At 39.0% G+C, this 18655-nt stretch overlaps 1 long non-coding RNA gene across 1 annotated transcript; it reads right to left on the minus strand.

Annotated features, from left to right (window-relative positions):
* Window positions 1–5471: 5471 nt before the first annotated feature.
* Window positions 5472–8895, minus strand: LOC131423973 (uncharacterized). Its single transcript, XR_009226256.1, has 2 exons — window positions 7768–8895; window positions 5472–6842 (listed from the first exon to the last, which is right to left on the minus strand). It is a non-coding gene; the product is annotated as an uncharacterized LOC131423973 (long non-coding RNA).
* Window positions 8896–18655: the final 9760 nt, after the last annotated feature.

The following is an 18655-nucleotide window of genomic DNA, read 5'->3' on the forward strand; positions in this document are numbered from 1 at the left end:
ATTCATAAATGCATATAACATAATTTGCTCCATTTCAATCCCCAGTACTTCCCTTTAATCTCTTCTCCTTCCCCCTGTCTCTCTTTCTCTGCTCTATTGATTCTACTTTAATAATAATAGTAAACAACTTGAATTTCTTCCATCACAAGCCTAGGAGAGATGCAGTCTTGCTGTAATGTACAAAAGGGAAAATGCTTTTGGAGATTAGGTAAACATTCAGATAGCTACTCTGGTTAGACTGTACTAGCCCTTGAAGATTCTGCAGCAAGGCAACGGTCAGATAGGTAAGTAGAAAACTTTCTAGCGCACACAGCACTGTTTTTGTTTAACAAGTTTGACTCTCAAACTTCATGGAACAGTTCTCATACCATGTTTGGAATTATTTAAAATACTTGTTTTACATGTCCTTCTGCTCCACTGTGAAACATGATTTTTGTCTTCTTTCTTTACTCAGATAAGATTTTACAGATGAAGACACTGTCCTAACAGAGTTCCAAGTGTTCTGAATAGGGAGTGGAGGAAAAGGAAATAGGAATCATTCTATCTAGAGAGCTAGTAATATGTTACCCTTGCGAGATAAACTTTGGGACGGATCTTGATTTTTTTATCTGTAATATTACATAATTTGTGTTTCAAAAAACCTAAAAAAGATTAAGTATGTAATGCTGACCTTTGGGTTATAGCACATATTCATGAATCTAAATCTATTGAGGATATAATTCCTACTCATAAAAGGAAAACTGAACATGCCCATTAGTTAACAGTCAGGAGGCATGGTGCAATTTTCTCATCTATAAAGGACCAATAAAGCAAGGCAGCTCTATACTACACTATGTACCACCATCAAGGAATGGCTTCCAGACTGTGTAGATTTCCACACATTTCCAGTCCTTAATCTAAAGTACATGAATGGATCCTAGAGCAGCTTCTAGCATTCTAAAATAATGGGTCTTATACAAATATAGATATTCAGTGGTTAGGGCCAGGAGAGGATCTTGGCTCTTTCTTCCTGTGTGAGGCGGGGGAGGTAACATCCCAAAACCCTCCATAGTTTTTATAAAATTCTTAGAGGTCCATGGACTCAAAACATTAACACTTCTAGAGAACATAAGAAAAATGCTTATTCAACAAATATCCGTTCAACACTATGTAGAGGCTTCATGTCATCTCTGCCCTCAAGGTGGAGAATGACATGAAAAATAAGTATTCTGAATAATTTTAGTGACTTATGGCCTAAAATCTTTTTAAAAATTTTTTACATTTTTTGTTATCAAGACGAGCAAACTTGCCTTGTGAAGTCACTCTGCCTGTTCATCTCAATGACCTAAGAAAATGACCTTTATAACTTGTATAAAATGCCTAGCACATGGTAGGCCCTCAAATGTTAGCTCCTTTCCCTTTACTTATCAGTTTAATGTCACATATATCTTTTTCTATCCTTTCCTTATCTAGAGCTTCATGTATCATTAATTGAAATGAGATCTTGCTGTTGGAATGTTACCCAGATAGAAGTAGAAGGTATGATGTGACTTTCCCCATATTTTTATGCTCATAAAGTGTGGCAGTGCTATAGAAGTCTTTAAATAATGTAGATAAATGCCAAAAGTTCTGACAATATAAGGCACTGAATGAGTAGTAGTTCGTAAAAATAAACAACAAAAGGTTAAATAGCAGTTTCATACCCAAAGAAAATGAGACCAGAAGGAACACTGGCAAGTTTAACAAGTTATAAGGAACCTTAGAGTACATCCATTCTATTAATGAGAAGGCTGAAGTTCAGAGTTACATTCACTCAAACCCAATTTAGATCAGAACTAACTCTGCTATGCAGCATCTGATATCAAACTGCATGCAGTTTGAATAAATCATAATGCTTGCTAGAATTTGATTTCTGTTATCTATAGATGTATCTCTTCAGTTAAAACTAGAGTACAAAAATCTTAGAGAAGAAACAACACACACATATAAGGGTTTGTGTCTAGTTGGAGAACACTGAAATGGACCTTAGAATATACTTAGTCCATCTGCTCCATACCTTTTTTCTTTTTCTCTTGTTAATTCTTTCAAAAACAAGTAATTTTTTTTTTTTTTTGCCAGGCGCAGTGACACATGCCTGTAAACCTAGCAGTTCAGGAGGCTAAGGCAGGAAGATCATGAGTTCAAAGCCAGCCTCATCAACGGTGAGGCTTTAAGCAACTCAGTGAGACCCTGTCTCTAAATAAAATATAGGGCTGGCAATGTGGCTCAGTGGTCAAGTGTCCCTGAGTTCAATCCCCAGTACCCCCCCACCCCCCCAAAAAAAAACACAAGTAAGTTTTTTATATAAATAAATTATTTTTAAAGTGTGGGGGGAAAGAATATACTTATTTCAAACTTAATATCTTGGAGATAATGAAATTGGGGCCCAGAAATTTATTCTGAAGGATTAGTTACTGACAGAATCAGTACTAGAATTCCACGCTATGCCTTCAGATTAAAACATGAATTTTTACATGAAGGCTATGCCTCTTCAGGACTCATCTCTTTCTTTAGTGCCCCCTATATCTGAGAATCAAGGATTCTTCTATTTACTCAAAACATACCACCCTTATCTATCCTTCCATGCACACTGCTCCATAGTCAGTTCCTAATCATCTCTACAACCCCTTGACTCCAACCAATATCTAACCCAATGTATACTTCCTTCACCTTTTCTTAAATCTTTTCAATAGTTTAAATTACAAAGTTGCTAATGTCTAATAACGGTGTAATGATTTACCCTTTCTTTGTATGTTTCCATAGAAGTGTATTAGAAAAGATACTCTTAACTCCCAAAGACATACTTTTTGTCATGAAACATTCATAAATGATTTTTGGAAAAATAAGTAATTTTAACCAGAAAAATTATAAATGCAGTGGCACAAGAGAACTCTCTGGGGATAATGAAACTCTTCTAAATCTTGGTTATGGTGGTGTTTATATGACTATGTGTTTGTTAAAATTGGAATTATACACCAAAAAGAAACTTATTGTATGTAAATTTAAAAATTAACTAAAAAATCTGAAAAAAGGGGAAAAAATGTAATTTCATGGTCTGTTGATGCTCCTTAGTCTTTATGACCAGGGGAAACCACAATGCAATATTAGGCTTCTAAAGAGAAATATTCTAATGGTAGAAATTTAGTCACTGAGGGAGGTTTATTGGGGAGCTATGTTTGGAAATTACTTTTTAGTTCTCTGAAATCAGAAAATCCCCATTCTACTCAAGATTAGGGTTGGCATTGATTAGGGAAAATGAAAATGGGACAATTAGGAGGACTGGAGAAGGTAGGTGAGAATTAAGACAAAAGAATTTTAACATCTAGAACAAGTAAAGCCAAAAAGCTCCAAATAAAACCAAAAACTGGATTAAATGATGAAAAAGTGATTTGTTTTTAAGTTAAAGGTTTTACTTCAGAAGTCCAATTAAAAAAGTATCTTGCTTGATAGCTTACCTGGGATCAAGTAGTCCTCTTTCCTATGCATTGTTGGTTGATCGTTTGATTTCTACGTAGTTCTTACCCAATGTTTTGATACATCACTCATGCTAACACATGCATTTGATTCATTTAATTGATACTGATAGATTACTAAATCTAAAATTAATAGTTCTGGCATTTTTTTGCCATTATAACCTTTACATTACACTGCAATGTTTTGGACTTGCAGATTTATTTTTCTACCTTTCCCCGTAAGACTGTCAAACTTGTATGAACACATCTGTGTTTACTTATATTCATATCCCCAGATCTACCTAGTATATTATCTGACACCTAGTGGATACCCAATGAATATTTGCTGAAGAAACAAAAGTCCTGTTTTAAGCACAGAAGGAAATGTGAAAATAAATGTGTTATAACTCTTGCTTGCAAAGAAGCTATGACTTAGTGGTCATGTACTATCTATATGGGTAAATAAGAAGACAAAGGAAGGGAAAGATTGAGCATAGTCTGACCATGGAACCCAGTTATCTTAATGCTTTACTAGGGTCATATGAATTGCATGAAGATTGAACATTAAAAAGGAATATTTAGGATTGAAATTGTGCTGTATTGTAACTGTATTTGTTCTTTAAACACCACATGGCCTAGATGATTGCTCTGGAAAGAAAATAACTATAAGTCAACAATCCTTTTTCTAAAACCCTAGGGTCAGTGTAATCTAGAATTCATGAGTCTTTAGAGTTTAGAATGGCAATAAGGTCCACACACTGTATCATGGAATGTACCCAGAAGGGTCTGTGCAGGATACTGTGATCAATGTTTCTGCTGGGGAGTGAATGATGCTCACACTTGTGGGTGAGTACAGCCTGCAGACACCTTCCTATTGTTACCGCTGTTGACCGGTGATGAGTCCTTGCTTCTCCAATGTTGAAGAATAACACCAGAGAGCACGCCGAGGCAAGGTCAGAGTAGAAATTAGAAGTTTATTAAAGAACAGCAGAAAAGACTTCTCCTGGAGGAAGAAGGGGACCCAAGAGGTGGAATCCGTGGAAGTGTGGTTGTCTCCCCTTTTTATAGTTTTGGTGATGGAATGTAGGTTGGAAGGCCTGAGGGGTGGGACACAGGTGGGCCAAACAAGTAATCTGGGCAGGAAGGACTTCATTATCACTTCTTGGGATGGGCTATCTTCAAATCTGCTGGGGCTGTTTCCTGGGTTCCATTAACATTTCTTTGGGGTGGACTTTGGCCTAGGGCCTTTCCGGGACTTCATTAACATTCCATGAGTTGTCCTGCGTTTCCCGGAATCATTGTCAGCATGGCCTCCATTTTAGATCTTACTCAATATTAGACCCGATTTACCTAACTACACTGACTACCTAACTTTAAATCTGGCTTCACTATCAGTTCAGATCAGGCCAGGTTTTACTTTTCAGTTACCTAATTTCCTCATCTGTAAAATCAAGTTGTATTTAACTTCTTCAGGCTATGTGTTGACCAACACAAGTGCTTGAGTCAGAACTAAAATAATCTAAATCATGCACTAATTTAGAGATAATGGTCTCATGCTTCCCAGGTGAATCAGAGGACTTAGAAATCACTCTTCACTTCCATTAGCATTTTCTCAGTCTAAACAATGATGCTTTCATATGAACTGTTTTATTCCTTCTACAAAAGCTATGTGAAAACATTATTTATTAGGGGAGGGCTTAAAAAACCCAAATAGTGTAAATTACCAACACAAACCCCAGAAATCTTGAACTGTGTACTTTTGTTGTTGTTCTTTGGTACTGGGGATTGAACCCAGGGGCATTCTACCACTGAATGGGCTACATCCACAGCCCTTTTTATATTTTATTTTGAGAAAGTCTCCCTAGGTGCTAAGGCCAGCCTACAACTTGCCATCATCCTGCCTCAGCCTCCCCAGTCCCTGGGATTACAGGTGTGTGCCACCACACCCAGCTTATGTTATGCTCGAATTCGGGACCCCCAAAGACCACCAGAGACCCAAGATCAATGCAAGCAGCAAAGAGGTGTTTATTGCAAGCTAGCTCAGTCCTCCGCACGCACACACAGCAACTGGTGACACTGAGAGGCCCCGAGCCCAGGGTTTGCAGCATTTTTATACATTCTTTGGAGAGGGCAGGGACTTCACATACATCATAGCCTCTTTTAGCAAATCATCACACACCACAGGAAAATCAAATAACAACTCTAAAACATGATTAGCACATTCACTGACGGGAACAAGTTGGGTAGGGGTGATTGGTCAGTACAAAAGGGGTATTCGTTTGAACTGATTGGTTTGAGCCAAGAGGGGTGTACGTGCTGTACTACATGGTTTCCCAACTTGTTATCAATCACCATAAAATACTGGAAGGGTCATCTGGTATCCCAGGTATTTCCCTGTCTCATGCTGATTGGTGGCTACTAGGGGGCTGCTATGGATCCCCACCTAGCTTGACTGAGTCAGGACACCTGGCGCAGCAGATCTCTCCTTTATTTGTAGATAAACAACTTAGCAGGGTGGGAATTGTAAGAGTAAAAGAAATTGAAGTTAAAGTGTAAAAGACTGGGTATCATAAAGTTTCTAAGCTGCAAAGCCTGAGTTAAAATGTAAAGGACCAGGTATTGTTAAGTTCCTATGCTACACCCAAAACCTGAAATTCCTGTAGCTGTTAGGACAATTCCCAGGACTGCCCAGTAAATATTTCCCCTGACCATCTAGTTGTTTAATAACCTAGGACCCTGTGCAGCTTAGCACGTAGGCATCTCAGGGCCTAAACCAATCAGTTTGAATGTGTACCCCGCTTTAGAACTGACCTATCACCCCCGCCCGACCTGTTCCCGTCAATGAATGTGCTAATCAAGTTTGAGAGTTGTTGTTCGATTTTCCCGCGCCTCATGATGATTTGTTCTGATGTATGCAAAGCCCCTGCCCTCCCCAAAAAGTGTACTTAAGCACTGCTTAACCTCTGCTCGGGGCTCTGGGCCGCTCTCCCTTGTTGAGTGAGCCTGGAGCCCCAGCGCGCTGGATTGGATCCTCAATAAATCCCCTTTTGCTGTTGCATGAGCCGGTATCTTGGTGGTCTCTTCCTGGTGAAAGTAAACAAACAGATCTGTTAACGTCCTTTTTTGTTCACATATTAAAACAATCCTCAACAGCTGTTTACCCAATTTAAATTAAACAATTTAAATCACGTGAATGAAAAAAAAATACTTGGATCCATTTTTTCATGACGTCCGCCGGACCCTTACAGGAATGTGCCTAGGAGTGCTCTGTGGGTTTTTCCAAGGACTAAGGTCATGTCCCTTCCTTTGACAGGCTTTGCTCTGAGATAGAGGCTGGTTTTTCACTTTGAACTGTTTTTCTTAGAGCATAGACTAGAAAAGATAAAGAGCTGTTAATTACACTGTGAAGGTATAATATTGCAGCATAGATTTTATATATAAAGTTTTTAAAAATATTATGCATTTTTAATTTAAATAGCTTTAAAAGATGTGTTTTAAATAGTTACAGAAAATTTGTCACCTGGTGTTAGTTTCACAATGGTTGTTGCATCTGATTGGGAAATGTGCAAAAAAACAAAACCAAAATAAAACAAAACAAACCACATTTGTATTCATGGCTGTGATGGTTTTCTTTTGTATAAATTGAGCACTGAAATACTTAGGGTCAAAAATGCTGTTTTTTTGCCAGGTATGGTGGCACATGCCTGTAATTCCAGGAACTCGGGAGGCTGAGGCAGGAGAATTGCAATTTCGAGACCAGCTTCAGCAATTTAGCAAGGTCATAAGCAATTTAGCGAGATGCTGTCTCAAAGTAAAAAATAAAAAGGGTTGGGGATGTGGCTCAGGGGTTAAGCCCCCTTGGGTTCAATCCCCAGTATAGGGTGGGGATGGGAGTGATGCTGTTTATGCCAGGTGTGGTTGCCGCAGTCTGGCTGGGCACCAAATAACCGAGCCACCACAAAGCCTTGAAGATTCAAACAGCAACTCTTTATTCCCGAATTCTCACCGACACTCTACACACACTTCCCGTGAACACCCTGCCTCCACTGGCTCCCGCACCAATTCTCTCAGAACCCCCGAGTCTCTTAGAACCCCTGCGAGAACTCCAAAGGAGCGGGTGCCTGAGGCAGCAGGATAGCCCTAATCCCAGCAGGATCTGCCCTAATCCTGGAGCTGCACTATTCCCAGCAGGATCCACCCTAAACCTGGAGCCACCCTAATCCCTGAGCAGGGTCACCTTTCAACCCAAAATGTCATTCCTACTTGGCTATGGCTCTCAGCATGTGATGGTGCACACCTGCAATCCTAGTGGATCAGGAGACAGAGGCAGGAGGATCACAAGTTCCAAGGCAGCTTCAACAACTTAGTGAGAACCTGTCTCAAAAATTTAAAAAAAAAAAAAAAAAAAAAGGTGGTGGTGGTGGCTGGGAATGTGGCTCAGTGGTTAAGTGCCCCTGGGTTCAATTCCTGGTACAAAAACAAAACAAAAAAAAAGTGTTTTATTTTGTATTTCCTTAAAAGGAAAGATACTAGTAGCAGTTCCTGTGTAGTGAATTTTAAATGTTGAACAATCCTAGGTTCTATGCTCAATGTCTTTGCTTGTTAATTAAGTAACGATGGACAGATTTGTGCTTTTACTTTTAAAATGGAGGAAATTCCTACACTGAAGTAATGAAAATCTTAGCTAAATATAATACTATGGTAATTATTTGCTTTCTGTTGAGGAGAAAATAAAACATTTCTTCTCATTAGCTTACTGAATGCCTATTAAATTGTAAGAGGCATTTTTAATTTCCACAGATGGAGATAGGTTAATGCTAAACTGAGCAGAGCTCAGAGAGATACCCTAGAAATGAGGCTGGTCCAGGCAGGACAAATTAGTTGGGTGTTATGGCACTGTCCTATGCTTTTGGATACATGGAACACATGGATACATTCAAATATCTTTCTCACAGAACTTACACATTAGTGGGTCATTTGAGGATAGTATCCCTATTCTTTAATTCTACCTGCAATGGATACTACTTGGGTTACAAACAACCCCTCTATTCCATTAATTGATTGAGCAAAAAGAGCATATAATACCTAATATTGTATTCCATTTTTTCATATTGTCCCTTGATGAATTTCATGTTCTCTAAAATTACTGCTATTCACTCATTCTATATTTTTTTCTCTTATTATTTTTTTGCATTACAATTCTTAAAATCACCTTGATACCACAATTTATCATATCTCTGTTTGTATATAAGGTATGTTGACACCAAATTCACATCTTCATACATCTATTTTGTATAATGATGAGGGTCTCCTTCCACCATCCATGCTATTCCCCTTCTCCCTCCCTTTCCCTCCCACCTCTATTCCCTATCTAGAGGTAATCTTCCTCCCTTGCTCTCCCTCCCAACCCTATTTTGAGTCACCCCCCCCCCCCTTATATCAGAGAAGACATTCAGCATTTGTTTTTTGGGGATTGGCTAACTTCACTTAGCATAATCTTCTCTAATGCCATCCATTTCTGGCAAATGCCATGATGTTATTATTTGTTATTGCTAATATTCCATTGTGTATAAATGCCACTTTTATTTTTATCCATTAATCCACTGAGGGATATCTAGGTTGGCTCCACAGTTTAGCTAATGTGAATTGTGCTGCTACAAACATTAATGTGGCTATGTCCCTGTAGTATGCTGTTTTTAGGTCCTTTGGGTATAGTCCAAGAAGAGGAATAGCTGGATCAAATGGTGGTTCCATTCCGAGGTGTCCAAGGATTCTCCATATTGCTTTCCAAATTGGCTGCACCAATATGCAGTCCCACCAGCATTGTATGAATGTATCTTTTTCACCATATCATCGCCAGCACTTTTTGTTGTCTTCATAATGGCTGCCACTCTTACTGGAGATGATGTCTTAGAGTAGTTTTAATTTGCATTTCTCTGGCTGCTAGAGATGATGAGCATTTTTTCGTATATTTGTTGATTGTATATCCTCTTCTGGGGAGTGTCTGTTCAGGTCCTTGCCTATTTATTGATTGGATTATTTGTTTTTTGGGTGCTTATCTTGTTGAACTCTTTATATACCCTAGAGATTAGAGCTCTGATGTGTGAAGGGTAAAAATTTGTTCCCAGGATATAGGTTCCCTGTTTACCTGTATTTCTTTTTTTAATATTTATTTTTTAGTTATCGGCAGACACAACATCTTTGTTTTGTATGTGGTGCTGAGGATCGAACCCAGGCCGCACACATGCCAGGCGAGTGTGCTACCGCTTGAGCCACATCCCCAGCCCCACCTATATTTCTTTTGCTGAGAAAAAACTTTTTAGTTTGAATCCATCCCATTTGTTGATTCTTAGTTTTAATTCTTGTGTTATAGGCGTCTTATTAAGGAAGTTGGGGCCTAGCCCCACGTGATGGATATTAGGGCCTACTTTTTCTTCTATTAGACACAGAGTCTCTGGTTTAATCCCTAATTCTTGATCCATTTTGAGAACTTTTGTGCATAGTGAGAGATAGGGATTCAATTTCATTTTGTTGCATATGGATTTCCAGTTTTCCCAGCACCATTTGTTGAAGATGCTATCCTTTCTCCAGTGCATGCTTTTGGCACCTTTGTCTAATATAAGGTAGTTGGAATTTTGTGGGTTAGTCTCTGTGTCCTCTATTCTGTACCATTGGTCTACCAGCCTGTTTGGGTGCCAGTACCATGCTGTTTTTGTTACTATTGCTCTGTAGTATAGTTTAAGGTCTGCTTTAGTAATACCACCTGTTTCACTCTTCCTGCTTAGAATTGCTTTAGTTATTCTGGGTCTCTTATTTTTCCAGATGAATTTCATGATTACTTTTTCTATTTCACTCATTCTATTATTAAGCTCTTATATGTACCAAGTGCAGTGGACACAGCCAAGCATGGATTCTAAACCTACACTTTCAGATATCAGCAAAGCAGCTACATTCTCCTGCCCAAGAAACAAATGGAGATAATTTAGCATTTTCTAAAAATATCTTAATCTTCACCATGGGACAGTAAGAACTTTCTTTAATTCACATTATGATTTTCAATTATATGGGTTAAGGCACCACAAATTTTCTGTGCCAAGGTCTCTAAAGACCTTAATGGGGGCTGGGTCTGTAGCTCAGTGGCAGGGTGCTTGCCCAGCATGTGTGAGGCACTGGGGTCAATCCTTAGCACCACATAAAAAAAAAAAAAAAAGCATTCTGTCCAACCACAACTACAATTTTTTTTTTTTTAAAAAAAGATCTTAATTGGGCCTTGAAGATAGCTAGGTTCATATATGTTATATGAACATATATGTTCATATATGTGTGTGTGGTATGTGTGTGTGTGTATATATATATATATATATATATATATATATATATATATTTTGGTACTGGGAATTGAACCCAGGGGTGCTTAACTTCTGAGCAACCTCCCCAGGCCTTTTTATTTTTTTTTAAAACTTGAGACAGGGTCTCACTAAGTTGCTTAGGGTGTAGGTAAGTTGCCAATGCTGGCTTTGAACTTGCAATCCTCTAATCAGAGCCTCCCAAGCCACTGGGGTTACAGGCATGTGCCATCATGCCCGACCTCTTATTAAAAATCTTAACCAGAGAGCTTCCAATCACTCCTGCAAGGTAGGCGGGCCTGCGACCCACCGGAAGAAGAGGAGCAGCGGCCTGCTGAGAGGCAGAGCCGCCCCCCACCCCCCGCGCCTGCCAGGTAGGCAGAACTGTGACCACCAACAGAAAAGGCCCAGTGGCCCGCGGCGGGACAGAGCTTCCAATCACTCCTGCAAGGTAGGCGGGCCTGCGACCCACCGGCAGAAGAGGAGCAGCGGCCTGCTGAGAGGCAGAGCCGCCCCCTCCCCCTGCGCCAGCAAGGTAGACGGAACTGTGACCACACACAGAGCAGGCCCAGCGGCCTGCTGAGGGGCAGAGCCGCCCCCCACCCCCCACGCCTGCCAGGTAGGCGGAACTGTGACCACAGACAGAAAAGGCCCAGTGGCCCGCGGCGGGACAGAGCTTCCAATCACTCCTGCAAGGTAGGCGGGCCTGCGACCCACCGGCAGAAGAGGAGCAGCGGCCTTCTGAGAGGCAGAGCCGCCCCCTCGCTGAGGAAGGGTAGAGCCGCCCCCCCCCGCGCCTGCAAGGTAGGCGGACCTGCGACCCACAGGCAGAACAGCCCCAGAGGCCTGCAAAGGGGCAGTGCCGCTGCCTGCGCCTGTAAAGTAGGCAGAACTGCGGCCACCGACAGAACAAGCCTAGCGGCCCGCAGAGGGACAGAGCCGCTGCCCTTGCCTGCAAGGTAGGCGGACCTGCTACCGACTGGCAGAGCAGGCCCAGCGGCCTGCCGGTGTGGTAGGCACATTGCCCCAATTGGAGGAGGGGCAGAGCCGCCGCCCGCGCCTGTGAGGGAGACTTTGCAACAATACAAGACCAATATAAATATATAGGGGGAAAATTCAATAGCACAACAGTTTCACCAAGCAGAAAGAAACTCGAACAGTATGAAGAGACAAGGAAAGAAAGGACCACAAGCAATGCAGGTCAACTCAACGTTAGAAGAGGTAATAGCTGCAGCAGATGGAATGTCAGATAAAGAATTCAGGATATACATGCTTCAGATGATCTGGAGTCTCAAGGAAGACATCAGACAGCAAAATCAGACAATGAAAGATCACTTCAACAATGAATTACATAAACAAATCCAAGAAGCAAAAGATCAACTATACAGGGAAATAGAGGTTATAAAAAACAAACAAACAGAAATCCTAGAAATGCAGGAAGCAATAAACCAACTTAAAAACTCAATTGAGAATACTACCAGCAGAGTAGAACACTTAGAAGATAGAACATCAGACAATGAAGATAAAGTATTTCAACTTGAAAAGAATATAGACAGCTTAGCAAGACTGTTAAGAAACCATGAGCAGAACATCCAAGAAATATGGGATAACATCAAGAGACCAAATTTAAGAGTCATTGGGATACAGGAAGGGACAGAGTTTCAAACCAAAGGAATGAGCAATCTATTCAATGAAATAATACGAGAAAACTTCCCAGACTTGAAGAATGAGACAGAATCCCAAATTCTAGAAGCGTACAGGACACCAAATGTGCAAAATCATAAGAGACCCACACCTAGACACATTATAATGAAGATGCCCAACATACAGAATAAGGAGAGAATTTTAAAAGCTACAAGAGAAAGGAAGCAGATCACATTTAGGGGTAAGCCAATCAGGATAACAGCTGATCTTTCAACACAGACTCTGAAAGCTAGAAGATCCTGGAATAACATATTTCAAACACTGAAAGAAAATGGGTTCCAACCAAGAATTGTGTTTCCAGCGAAATTAACCTTCAGGATGGAAGATGAAATTAAAACCTTCCACGATAAACAAAAGTTAAAAGAATTTGCAGCTAGAGAACCATCTCTTCAAAACATCCTTGGCAAAACATTACAGGAAGAGGAAATGGAAAATAGCAATGAAAACCAACAGTGGGAGGTAGGACAGTAAAGGGGGGAAAATAATCAAAGAGGAAAACAAACCATGTTTAGTAACATAAATAAACAAATATGGCTGGAAGAAAAATCCATATCTCAATAATAACCCTAAATGTTAATGGCTTAAACTCACCAATCAAGAGACACAGGCTAGTAGAATGGATCACAAAACAAGACCCAACAATATGCTGCCTACAGGAGACGCATTTGGTAGGAAAAGACATACATAGGCTGAAGGTGAAAGGTTGGGAAAAATCATACCACTCATATGGACTTCGGAAACAAGGAGGAGTGTCCATACTCATATCAAATAAAATAGATTTCAAGCCAAAGTTAATCAAAAGGGATAAAGAGGGACACTACATACTGCTTAAGGGAACCATACACCAACAAGACATAACAATCATAAATATTTATGCCCCAAACAATGGTGCAGCTATGTTCATCAAACAAACTCTTCTCAAGTTCAAGAGTCTAATAGACCACCATACAATAATCATGGGAGACTTCAACACACCTCTCTCGCCACTGGACAGATCTTCCAAACAAAAGTTGAATAAGGAAACTATAGAACTCAATAACACAATTAATAACCTAGACTTAATGGACATATATAGAATATACCACCCAACATCAAGCAGTTACACTTTTTTCTCAGCAGCACATGGATCCTTCTCAAAAATAGATCATATATTATGTCACAGGGAAACTCTTAGACAATATAAAGGAGTAGAGATAATACCATGCATCCTATCTGATCATAATGGAATGGAACTGAAAATCAACGATAAAAGAAGGAAGGAAAAAGAATACATCACTTGGAGAATGAACAATAGGTTACTGAATGATCAATGGGTTATAGAAGACATCAAGGAGGAAATTAAAAAATTCTTAGAGATTAATGAAAACACAGACACAACATATCGGAATATATGGGACACACTGAAAGCAGTTCTAAGAGGAAAATTCATTGCTTGGAGTTCATTCCTTAAAAAAAGAAAAAACCAACAAATAAATGATCTCATACTTCATCTCAAAATCCTTGAAAAAGAAGAGCAAAACAACAGCAAAAGAAGTAGAAGGCAAGAAATAATTAAAATCAGAGCTGAAATTAATGAAATCGAAACAAAAGAAACAATTGAAAAAATTGACAAAACTAAAAGTTGGTTCTTTGAAAAAATAAACAAAATCGATAGACCCTTAGCGATGCTAGCGAAGAGAAGAAGAGAGAGAACTCAAATTACTAGCATACGGGATGAAAAAGGCAATATCACAACAGACACTTCAGATATACAGAAGATAATAAAAAATTATTTTGAATCCTTATACTCCAATAAATTAGAAGATAGTGAAGGCATCGATAAATTTCTTAAGTCATATGATCTGCCCAGATTGAGTCAGGAGGATACAGACAACCTAAACAGACCAATATCAATTGAGGAAATAGAAGAAACCATCAAAAGACTACCAACTAAGAAAAGCCCAGGACCGGATGGGTATATAGCAGAGTTTTACAAAACCTTTAAAGAGGAACTAATACCAATACTTTTCAAGCTACTTCAGGAAATAGAAAAAGAGGGAGAACTTCCAAATTCATTCTACGAGGCCAACATCACCCTGATACCTAAACCAGACAAAGACACTTCAAAGAAAGAAAACTACAGACCAATATCTCTAATGAACCTAGATGCAAAAATCCTCAATAAAATTCTGGCGAATCGGATACAAAAACATATCAAAAAATTGTGCACCATGATCAAGTAGGATTCATCCCTGGGATGCAAGGCTGGTTCAATATACGGAAATCAATAAATGTTATTCACCACATCAATAGACTTAAAAATAAGAACCATATGATCATCTCGATAGATGTGGAAAAAGCATTCGACAAAGTACAGCATCCCTTTATGTTCAAAACTCTAGAAAAACTAGGGATAACAGGAACATACCTCAATATTGTAAAAGCAATCTATGCTAAGCCTCAGGCTAGCATCATTCTGAATGGAGAAAAAGTGAAGGCATTCCCTCTAAAATCTGGAACAAGACAGGGATGCCCTCTCTCTCCACTTCTGTTCAACATAGTTCTCGAAACACTGGCCAGAGCAATTAGACAGACGAAAGAAATTAAAGGCATCAAAATGGGAAAAGAAGAACTTAAATTATCACTATTTGCAGATGACATGATTCTATACCTAGCAGACCCAAAAGGGTCTACAAAGAAACTATTAGAGCTAATAAATGAATTCAGCAAAGTGGCAGGATATAAAATCAACACACATAAATCAAAGGCATTCCTGTATATCAGCGACAAATCCTCTGAAATGGAAATGAGGACAACCACTCCATTCACAATATCTTCAAAAAAAATAAAATACTTGGGAATCAACCTAACAAAAGAGGTGAAAGACTTATACAATGAAAACTACAGAACCCTAAAGAGAGAAATAGAAGAAGATCTTAGAAGATGGAAAAATATACCCTGTTCATGGATAGGCAGAACTAACATCATCAAAATGGCGATATTACCAAAAGTTCTCTATAGGTTTAATGCAATGCCAATCAAAATCCCAACAGCATTTCTTGTAGAAATAGAGAAAGCAATCATGAAATTCATATGGAAAAATAAACGACCCAGAATAGCAAAAACAATGCTAAGCAGGAAGTGTGAATCAGGCGGTATAGCGATACCAGACTTCAAACTATACTACAGAGCAATAGTAACAAAAACAGCATGGTACTGGTACCAAAACAGGCGGGTGGACCAATGGTACAGAATAGAGGACACAGAAACCAATCCACAAAACTACAACTACCTTATATTTGATAAAGGGGCTAAAAGCATGCAATGGAGAAAAGATAGCATCTTCAACAAATGGTTCTGGGAAAACTGGAAATCCATACGCAACAAAATGAAACTGAATCCCTTTCTCTCGCCATGCACAAAAGTTAATTCAAAATGGATCAAGGAGCTTGATATCAAATAAGAGACACGGCGTCTGATACAAGAAAAAGTTGGCTACGATCTACATACTGTGGGGTCGGGCTCCAGATTCCTCAATAGGACACCCATAGCACAAAAGTTAATAACTAGAATCAACAAATGGGACTTACTCAAACTAAAAAGTTTTTTCTCAGCAAAAGAAACAATAAGAGAGGTAAATACAGAGCCTACATCCTGGCAACAAATCTTTACTCCTCACACTTCAGATAGAGCCCTAATATCCAGAGTATACAAAAACTCAAAAAATTAGACAATAAGAGAACAAACAACCCAATCAACAAATGGGCCAAGGACCTGAACAGACACTTCTCAGAGGAAGACATACAGTCAATCAACAAGTACATGAAAAAATGCTCACCATCTCTAGCAGTCAGAGAAATGCAAATCAAAACCACCCTAAGATACCATCTCACTCCAGTTAGATTGGCAGCCATTAGGAAGTCAAACAACAACAAGTGCTGGCGAGGATGTGGGGAAAAGGGTACACTTGTACATTGCTGGTGGGACTGCAAATTGGTGCAGCCAATTTGGAAAGCAGTATGGAGATTTCTTGGAAAGCTGGGAATGGAGCCACCATTTGACCCAGCTATTCCCCTTCTTGGTCTATTCCCTAAAGACCTAAAAAGAGCATGCTACAGGGACACTGCTACATCGATGTTCATAGCAGCACAATTCACAATAGCAAGACTGTGGAACCAACCTAGATGCCCTTCAATAGATGAATGGATAAAAAAAAATGTGGCATTTATACACAATGGAGTATTACTCTGCATTAAAAAATGACAAAATCATAGAATTTACAGGGAAATGGATGGCATTAGAGCAGATTATGCTAAGTGAAGCTAGCCAATCCCTAAAAAACAAATGCCAAATGTCTTCTTTGATATAAGGAGAGTAACTAAGAACAGAGTAGGGTCGAAGAGCATGAGAAGAAGATTAACATTAAACAGGATGAGAGGTGGGAGGGAAAGGGAGAGAGAAGGGAAATTGCCTGGAAATGGAAGGAGACCCTCAGAGTTATACAAAAGTACATACAAGAGGAAGTGAGGGGAAAGGGAAAAATAATACAAGGGGGACAAATGAATGTCAGTAGAGGGGGCAGAGAGAGAAGATGGGAGGGGAGGGGGGATAGTAGAGGATAGGAAAGGCAGCAGAACACAACAGACACTAGTATGGCAATATGTAAATCAATGGATGTGTAACTGATGTGATTCTGCAATCTGTATATGGGGTAAAAATGGGAGCTCATAACCCACTTGAATCAAAGTGTGAAATATGATATATCAAGAACTATGTAATGTTTTGAACAGCCAACAATAAAAAATTAAAAAAAAAATCTTAACCAGGGATCCATAGACATAATTCAGAATCCATGAACTTGTATGGAGGAAAATTATAACTCTATTTTCACTAATTACTAATAAAATTTGAATGTAGCAGCTTAGAGTAGTACAATTTTGACCGTCACAATTGCAGTGAGTATTTTCATATCATTGCGATTGTTGTAAATAACTTGAAATAATTCATTCACCACTACTGAAATTATAATTAAGCCACTGCTAGATTTTAAGTAAGGAGTTAATAAAGCACATATTTATTTTTGATAACTATATCAATATTATTTGCTCCGTTTGTAATCTAATGCAGTGTACTTTCTGCATTTAAAAACTTGTTACTATTTTTTTGTGGTACTGATGATTAAACTCATGGCCTCACGCTTGCTAGGCAAGCATTCTACCTCGGAGCTACATCCTTAGACCCTAAAAACTGTTTTATTGTTTTCTTTTTTAAAAAATATCCACTGACTTCACTAGATTGACAGAGATCTATGACACTAAAAAGGTTTTAGAGGGCCACAATCATCATTGTACCTCCAGGGTCTTGTACTTGGTACTTACTCAATACATAGCTACAGAATCAAACAGATTTAGAACTGATTGAAACTGTGCTCCCCAAATATTGCTACTTTAGATGTCTATAATAGAGTACTGTAGTGCTGCTTCTTATTAAAAAAACATTTTTTTAAAATATTTATTTATTTTAGTTCTCGGTGGACACAATATCTTTGTATGTGGTGCTGAGGATCGAACCCGGGCCGCACGCATGCCAGGCGAGCGCGCTACTGCTTGAGCCACATCCCCAGCCCCCAAAAAACATTTTAATGCTTTAGTAGAATCATGGAATAAACTACAGAATTTATAATTTCCCTAAAAGAACTTCATCTTTCTATATATTCATGTGGTGGTTGGACTATATTCTTCACTGAATATCTATGCACTTGGAAACATTTAAAATTTTGGCATTTATGTCTTGGTATTGCAGCAAGGATAAGACATATTGGAGCACAATAAAAATAAGATTGAATTAGGAAAACACAAATAAAAGGGTGCCTGTATTTAGAGATCTGATTTGGGAAGCTTTTTACCTTAGTGCTTTCAAGTAAAATTAGGGATTGGGTTAGAAGAATCACCTGGTGAGATTATTAAAAATGCAGATTCCTGAATCTCACCCTCAGATTTTTAAGCAACATATGTAGGTTGAGATAACAAAATCTACATATTAATAATATATTCCAGGAGATTCTAATGCTGGAGCCTATAGATCGTGCTATAGAACATGACAACTACTATATATTTGGTATTCTATTAACTGCTACCATATTTTAAAGTTAAAGAA

The sequence above is a fragment of the Marmota monax genome, unplaced genomic scaffold (genome assembly GCF_021218885.2).
Source record: "Marmota monax isolate L192 unplaced genomic scaffold, Marmota_monax_Labrador192_F-V1.1 WCK01_AAM20220418_F8-fsc00096, whole genome shotgun sequence".
NCBI lineage: Eukaryota > Metazoa > Chordata > Mammalia > Rodentia > Sciuridae > Marmota > Marmota monax.